The sequence below is a fragment of the Macaca fascicularis genome, chromosome X, assembly GCF_037993035.2.
Source record: "Macaca fascicularis isolate 582-1 chromosome X, T2T-MFA8v1.1".
In the NCBI taxonomy this organism is placed as follows: Eukaryota; Metazoa; Chordata; class Mammalia; order Primates; family Cercopithecidae; genus Macaca; species Macaca fascicularis.
The window spans coordinates 74,540,794-74,549,354 of NC_088395.1; positions in this window are offsets into that span (position 1 = coordinate 74,540,794).

Below are 8,561 nucleotides of genomic sequence, written 5' to 3' on the forward strand. Positions count from 1 at the left end.
GATTTATATGGAACAATAAGTGACTAAAAAAATCCACTACAATTTTAAAGAAAAATAAAGCAGGAATTGCCCTACTTCCTATAAAACTGTAACAGTTATGCCACATGGCTTTAAGTGCAGGGACAGGCAGATTAATGAAGCAGAGTCTAGAAACTAGCCACATGTATGTTTATGGAAACTGTAACTATCTGATGTAGTGTTTCAGATCAGTAGGGAAAGAGTAAAACTAGAATATTTAATAAATTGTGTTTACACAGTTGTTAACTGTTTTAAAAAAATTAGATCCATCTTACATCAGACATGAAATTTATTTCTAGGTGCATTATAATCTCAAATATGAAAAGCAAATCTTCAAAATTCTTTTAGGATAAAAATGAGAGAATATTCCTAACACCAAACAAAGTACAAAGTATAAACTGCAAAGGAAAATACTGATAAATTTGACCAAAATTTAAAAGTTGTGTAATGCAAAAAAAAAAAAAAGGCTAAAAATATTAGAAAATTTGTAGCTCATATAACTGAGAACTTTACAAAATATAAAGACAGATGAATTGAAAAATAGGTAGTTCTCAAAATAAGAAACCCATATAGCCAGTAAACACATGAAAAGATTCTGATTCGTTAATAATCAAGAACTTGCAAATGAAATCAGTGTTACTATTTTATACCCATCAGATTTGTGAAATTAAAAAGCCTTATGATTTGCAAAAAGTGCAAGTTGAAAAGAAAAATCTTATGAAATACCAAATGTTGGTGAGGATGAAGTAAAAGAAACTCTTACACATTGTTTGTAGAAGTACCATTTGGTACAACTACCCAGGAGAGCAGTTCTCAAGTAAAGATGAAATTGCGCATCTTAAAACCCATAAAGAGGTATCTTGCATGTGTGCCTAAAACAGTATATGAAAGAGCCGAAAATTGGAAACAGCCTAAATTCCTGTCAGTAGTAGAATGAATAAACAGTACATAAATAGTTACATAATACTGTGGTGTAGTACATAACAGTTAAATGAATGGACCAGATCTATATGTATCAATGTGAATTATTAAAACAATGTTGCACATAGAAAAAAAAATACAATCAGAGGAGACAAAAGAAAAAATAATGAAACAGAATGAAGCACACTTACAAACTCTAGAAAATAGCCTCAAAAGACAAATCTAAGAGGCTTAGAGAGAAGGTAGAGAGATCAGAGTGAAAGCTTATTCAAAGTGATGGTAACAGAGAACTTCCCAAACCTAGAGAAAGGTATCAATATTCAAGTAAAAGAAGGTAATAGAACACGAAGCAGCCTTAACCTAAATAAGACGACCCCGACACATTTAATAATAAAACTCCCAAAGGTCAAAAATAAAGAAAGGATCACAAAAGCAGCAAGATAAAAGAAACAAATAACGTCAAAGGAACTCCAATATGTCCGGCAACAAACTGCTTACTGGAAATCTTACAGGTCAGGAGAGAGTAGCATGACTTATTTAAAGTGATGAAGGGAAAAAAATTATCCCAGAACAGTATACCCAGAGAAAATATCCTTCAAACATGAAGGAAAAATAAAAACTTTCCCAGACAAACAAAAACTGATTAATTTCAAAACACCACATGAAAATCACCGCTTAAAAGTGGTGTTGGACAGTAGTGTTGAGACTGATTAATAACTTGACTGTGGTGCATGGACATGAATCTATCCAGCTGATAAAATTTTATGGAACTTACACACACACACACACACACACACACACACACACAGAGGAGTAAAATTCTGGGAAAATCTGAATAAGATCAGCAAATTGTATCAATGTTAGCATAGTTGTATTATTATGCTATAGTTTTGTAAAATGTTATCAATGAGAGAAACCAGTTACAATGTACAAGGGGTCTTTCTGTATTTCTTTTTTTTTTAGTGTTAAGAACACTTAAAATGATAGCTACCCTCTTAACAAATGTTAAAGTATACAATATAGTATTGTTAAGATTACTCATATTGTTGCACAGTAGAGCTTTTTCATCTTACATGACTGAAACTCTGTACCCATTGAAGGCTACTCCCCCATTTCTCCCTCTCCTTAATCCCTGGCAACAAACCACCATTTTACTTTCTGTTTCTATGAGTTTGACTATTTGAGGTAATGTATGTAAGTGGAATCATTCAGTGTTTATCCTTCTATATCTGATTTATTTCACTTAGCATAATGACCTCAAGGTTTTTCCATGCTGTCACAAATGGCAAGACTTCCTTCTTTTTAAGGCTGAGTAATATTTCATTGTATGTATGTACCACATTTTTAAAAATCCATTCAGCTATTGATGAACATTTAGGTTGTGTCTCCTCTTAGCTATTATGAATAATGGTAAAATGAATATGAGAATGCATGTATCCCTTTGAAATCCTGATTTCAATACTTTTGGATGTATACCCAAAAGTGACATTACTGGATCATGTGGTAAATCTGCTTTTAATTTTGAAGAACCTCCACATTGTTTTCCACAATGGCTGCACTATTTTACATTCCCACCAACAGTATACAAGAGGTCCAATTTCTCCACATCCTCATCAACACTTCTTATCTATCATGTTTTTAAAAAAAGATAGCCATCCTAACACATGTGAGATATCTCATTGTAGTTTCGATTTTCATTTCCTTGACAATTAGTGATGTTGAGCATCTTTTCACATACTTTTTGGCCATTTGTATGCCTTCTTTGGGAAATGTCTATTTAATATATTATTTATTGCAACTGCATGTGAACCTATAATACCTTAATTAAAATTTCAATTTAAAAAATCCTTGGAGAAATTCTGGTGTCAGCAATGATAAGTCAAGCACCTTCAACATATATCATCCATTAATTACAACCAAAATCTCTGGACAAAAATACAAAAAGCAAATCCAAAAAGCAAATCTCTAACTCTGAAAAGCTTATGGTGGTAGGCAGATTCAGGAGGTAGTCAAATCCTAAAGAATGACTCATATGGGAGTGAGTTTTAGCAGGCAGGGACAGTGAAAATCCTCGAAGAAACTGTGTCTTGCTGGCAAGAGGAATGGCAAAGTGAACTACCCTGAACCAGAGAGTGTGGGGATTATCCTTGGTTTTATTCATTTTTCCTCTCTTTCTCTCCAGGCCCTGCCTCAAGAGTGATCCTAGTCATGGAACTGTACTACAACAGCCATGGTACAGATACCTAACACCTAAAGAGAAAAGTCATCTTTCTAGTTAGAGAAACTGAGAATATGGGACCCTGTGGCTCAAAGAATGTCTAAATAATACTCTGTTAATTTTTTTACTTTTTTTCCTCCCATTACTTTGCTTTGAGGATGGCCTCAGTTGTTTGTAACTGCATGGCACCATAAAGTGGCTAAAACTTTAAGGGAAATTTTATCTTTCTTTCTTTTTTTTTTTTTTAAATTTATTTATTATTATTATACTTTAAGTTGTAGGGTACATGTGCATAACGTGCAGGTTTGTTACATATGTATACTTGTGCCTTGTTGGTGTGCTGCACCCATCAACTCGTCATTTACATCAGGTATAACTCCCAATGCAATCCCTCCCCCCTCCCCCCTCCCCCCTCCCCATGATAGGCCCCAGTGTGTGATGTTCCCCTTCCTGAGTCCAAGTGATCTCATTGTTCAGTTCCCACCTATGAGTGAGAACATGCGGTGTTTGGTTTTCTGTTCTTGTGATAGCTTGCTAAGAATGATGGTTTCCAGCTGCATCCATGTCCCTACAAAGGACACAAACTCATCCTTTTTGATGGCTGCATAGTATTCCATGGTGTATATGTGCCACATTTTCTTAATCCAATCTGTCACTGATGGACATTTGGGTTGATTCCAAGACTTTGCTATTGTGAATAGTGCCGCAATAAACATACATGTGCATGTGTCTTTATAGCAGCATGATTTATAATCCTTTGGGTATATACCCAGTAATGGGATGGCTGGGTCATATGGTACATCTAGTTCTAGATCCTTGAGGAATCGCCATACTGTTTTCCATAATGGTTGAACTAGTTTACAATCCCACCAACAGTGTAAAAGTGTTCCTATTTCTCCACATCCTCTCCAGCACCTGTTGTTTCCTGACTTTTTAATGATCGCCATTCTAACTGGTGTGAGATGGTATCTCATTGTGGTTTTGATTTGCATTTCTCTGATGGCCAGTGATGATGAGCATTTTTTCATGTGTCTGTTGGCTGTATGAATGTCTTCTTTTGAGAAATGTCTGTTCATATCCTTTGCCCACTTTTTGATGGGGTTGTTTGTTTTTTTCTTGTAAATGTGTTTGAGTTCTTTGTAGGTTCTGGATATTAGCCCTTTGTCAGATGAGTAGATTGCAAAAATTTTCTCCCATTCTGTAGGTTGCCTGTTCACTCTGATGGTAGTTTCTTTTGCTGTGCAGAAGCTCTTTAGTTTAATGAGATCCCATTTGTCAATTTTGGCTTTTGCTGCTGTTGCTTTTGGTGTTTTAGACATGAAGTCTTTGCCCATGCCTATGTCCTGAATGGTACTACCTAGGTTTTCCTCTAGGGTTTTTATGGTATTAGGTCTAACATTGAAGTCTGTAATCCATCTTGAATTAATTTTCGTATAAGGAGTAAGGAAAGGATCCAGTTTCAGCTTTCTACTTATGGCTAGCCAATTTTCCCAGCACCATTTATTAAATAGGGAATCCTTTCCCCATTTCTTGTTTCTCTCAGGTTTGTCAAAGATCAGATGGCTGTAGATGTGTGGTATTATTTCTGAGGACTCTGTACTGTTCCATTGGTCTATATCTCTGTTTTGGTACCAGTACCATGCTGTTTTGGTTACTGTAGCCTTGTAGTATAGTTTGAAGTCAGGTAGCGTGATGCCTCCAGCTTTGTTCTTTTGACTTAGGATTGTCTTGGAGATGCGGGCTCTTTTTTGGTTCCATATGAACTTTAAAGCAGTTTTTTCCAATTCTGTGAAGAAACTCGTTGGTAGCTTGATGGGGATGGCATTGAATCTATAAATTACCTTGGGCAGTATGGCCATTTTCACGATATTGATTCTTCCTATCCATGAGCATGGTATGTTCTTCCATTTGTTTGTGTCCTCTTTGATTTCACTGAGCAGTGGTTTGTAGTTCTCAAATTTTATCTTTCTAACTAGAATACAGAGAAAAAGGGCCCCTAGGATCAAGACCGTGTGAGAGAAATCCCAAAACAGAGAAATTTGTTTAGGTGATCCCCTGATTCTGTGGATTAACCAACAAAAGCCTCAGATACAGCCCTACAAAACAAAAATCAACATTATCTGGAGAGTTTTAACAAGATCCAGAGTCTCATCATAATATTCAAAATGTCCAGAATAAAATCCAAAGTTATTGAATGTATAAAGAGCAAGGAAAAATGTGACCAATTCTCAAGGAAAAGAAAGATCAATATATGTCAACCACAAGATGACCCAATGTAGAAATGAAGCAAATACTATGGCCATACTTTATGAAGTAAACACTTCAAAATTAATAGAAAGGCATTCTAACAGATAAAAACGAACCAAATGAAAATTTTAGAACAAAAATACAATATCTCATTTAAAAGAAGAACTATTGTATGGGATCAATAGTAGAATAGAGATGACAGAGCAAAGGGCCAATAGAAATTATCCAATTGGCATAACAGAGGAAAAAAAAAACGTTGAAAGGGTGAACTAATATTCAGAAGCCCGTGGAATAATATCGAAAGGTATGACATTCATGTCATTGGCATTCTAGAAGAAGAGAAAAAAGATATTGTGCAGAAAGCATATTTTAGAAAATTATTTCCAAAATCTTCCCAAATTAGTTGAAAGATTAAAATTTGCAAATTCACAGGTATATATATACTAAATTGTATATTTTATTAGCTTTGTTTAGGTATATTTAACAAATAAAAATTGCTTATATTAAAGATGTATAATGTGATTTTTTGATTTACACATATACTGTAAAATGATTATGGTTACTACTATCAAGATAATTAACATATTCATCACTTCACATAGTAAAATTTGTGTGTGTGTATGGTGAGAATACTTAAGACAGACTCTCTTACCGAATTTCAAGTGTGCAATATGTTATTACTAATTAAAGTAGCCATGCTGTGAATTAGGTATCTGAAAGTTATTCATCTTATAATTGCAAATTCATACCCTTTGACCAACATCTCCTCAATTTCTTCTTCCCTCAATCCCTATGAAACAGCCTTCTACTCTGTTTCTATGCATTCGACTTTTTAGATGCTTTTTTGAGTCAATAATTATCTATTTTTATTAACCTTTCTTACATGTATGCAATGCTCCCATTTATTTCTTTTTTATAACTTTTATTTTAAGGTTGCAGTACATGTGTGAGTTTGTTATATAGGTAAACTTAAGTCATGGGAGTTTGCTATACAAATTATTTCATCACTCAGGTATTAAACCTAGTACCCCCCATTAGTTATTTTTCCTGATCCTCTCCCTCCTCTCACCATTCACCCTCTGGTAGGCCCCAGTGTGTGTTGCTCCCCTCTATGTGTCCATATGTTCTCATCATTTAGCTCCCACTTATAAGTGAGAACATGCAGTCTTTGTCTGTTCTTTTGTTAGCCTGCTAAGGATAATAGCCTCCAGTTCCATTCATGTCCCTGCAAAAGACATGATATTATTCTTTTTATGGGTGCATAGTATTCCATGGTGCATATGTACACATTTCCTTTATCCTGTCTACCGTTGATGGGCATTCAAGTTGATTCCATGTCTTTGCTATTGTGAATAGTGCTGCAATAAATATATATATAGCATGTGTCTTTATGATGAAATGATCTATATTACTTTGAGTATATACCCAGTAATGAGATTGATGGGTCAAATGGTAGTTCTATTTTCAGATCTTTGAGAAATCACTGCACTGCTTTCCACAATGGTTGAACTAATTTACACTCCCACCAACAGTGCATAGGCATTCTGTTTTCTCCGCAACCTCACTAGCACTCATTATTTTTTGACTTTTTAGTAATAGCCATTCTGAGTGGTGTGAGATAATATCTTATTTTGGTTTTGATTTGCATTTCCCTGATGATCAGTGATGTTGAGCTTTTTCTTAAAATGCTTGTTGCCTGCATGTATGTCTTCTTTTGAAAACTGTTCATGTCCTTTGCCCACTTTTTAATGCGGTCATTTGCTTTTTCTTGTAAATTTCTTTAAGTTCCTTAGAGATGCTGGATATTAAACCTTTGTCAGATGCATAGTTTGTAAAAATTTTCTCCCATTCTGTAGGTTGTCTGTTTACTCTGTTGTTTCTTTTGCTGTGCAGAAGCTCTTACATTTAATTAGATCCCATTTGTCAATTTTTGCTTTTATTGTGATTGCTTTCGGTGTCTTTGTCATGAAATCTATGCCCATTCCTATGTCAGTAATGATATTGCCTATGTTGTCTTCCAGGGTCTTTATCTTGGGTTGATTTTCGTACATGGTGTAAGGAAGGAGTTCAGTTTCAATGTTTTGCATATGGCTAGCCAGTTATCCCAGTACCATTTATTGAATAGAGAGGCCTTTCCCCATTGCTTGTTTTTGTCAGATTTGTTGAAAATCAGACAGGTTGTAGGTGTGTAACCTTATTTCTGGGCTCTCTGTTTTGTTCCACTATTCTATGTGTCTGTTTTTGTACCAGTATCATGCTATTTTGGTTATTGTACCAGGGATCTGTATTATAGTTTGAAGTCAATCCCTGTAGTATAGTTTGAAGTCATGTAATGTGACACCTCCAGCTTTGTTTTTGTCTTGTTTTAGTTTGGGTTTTGTGTTTTTTGTTTTGTTTTGTTTTTGCTTAGGATTGCCTTGGCTATTTTGACTCTTTTTTGGTTCCATATGAATTTTAAATAGTTTTTCTAGTTCTGTGAAGAATATCATTGGTAATTTGATAGAAATAGTATTGAATTTGTAAATTGCTTCAGGTAGTATGGTCATTTTAATGATATTGATTATTCCTGTCTGTGGGCATAAAATGTTTTTTTGCATTTGTTTGTGTCATCTCTGATTTCTTTAAACGGTGCTTTGTAGTTCTTTTTGTAGAGAGCTTTCACCTCCCTGGTTAGCTGTACTGTACTCCTAGGTGTTATACTATTTTGAGGAAATTGTGAATGTGATTGTGTTCCTTTTATTATTATTATTATTATTATTATTATTATTATACTTTAAGTTCTAGGGTACATGTGCATAACGTGCGGGTTTGTTACATATGTATACTTGTGCCATGTTGCTGTGCTGCACCCATCAACTCATCAGCACCCATCAACTCGTCATTTACATCAGGTATATCTCCCAATGCAATCCCTCCCCCCTCCCCCCTCCCCATGATAGGCCCCAGTGTGTGATGTTCCCCTTCCCGAGTCCAAGTAATCTCATTGTTCAGTTCCCACCTATGAGTGAGAACATGTGGTGTCCTAATTTGGCTTTTGACTTGTTTGTTGGTGTATAGGAATGCTAGTAATTTGGGGACACTGATTTTGTATCCTGAGACTTTTCTGAAGTTGTTTATCAGGTGAAGGAAGTTTGGAGCTAAGACTATGGGGTTTTCT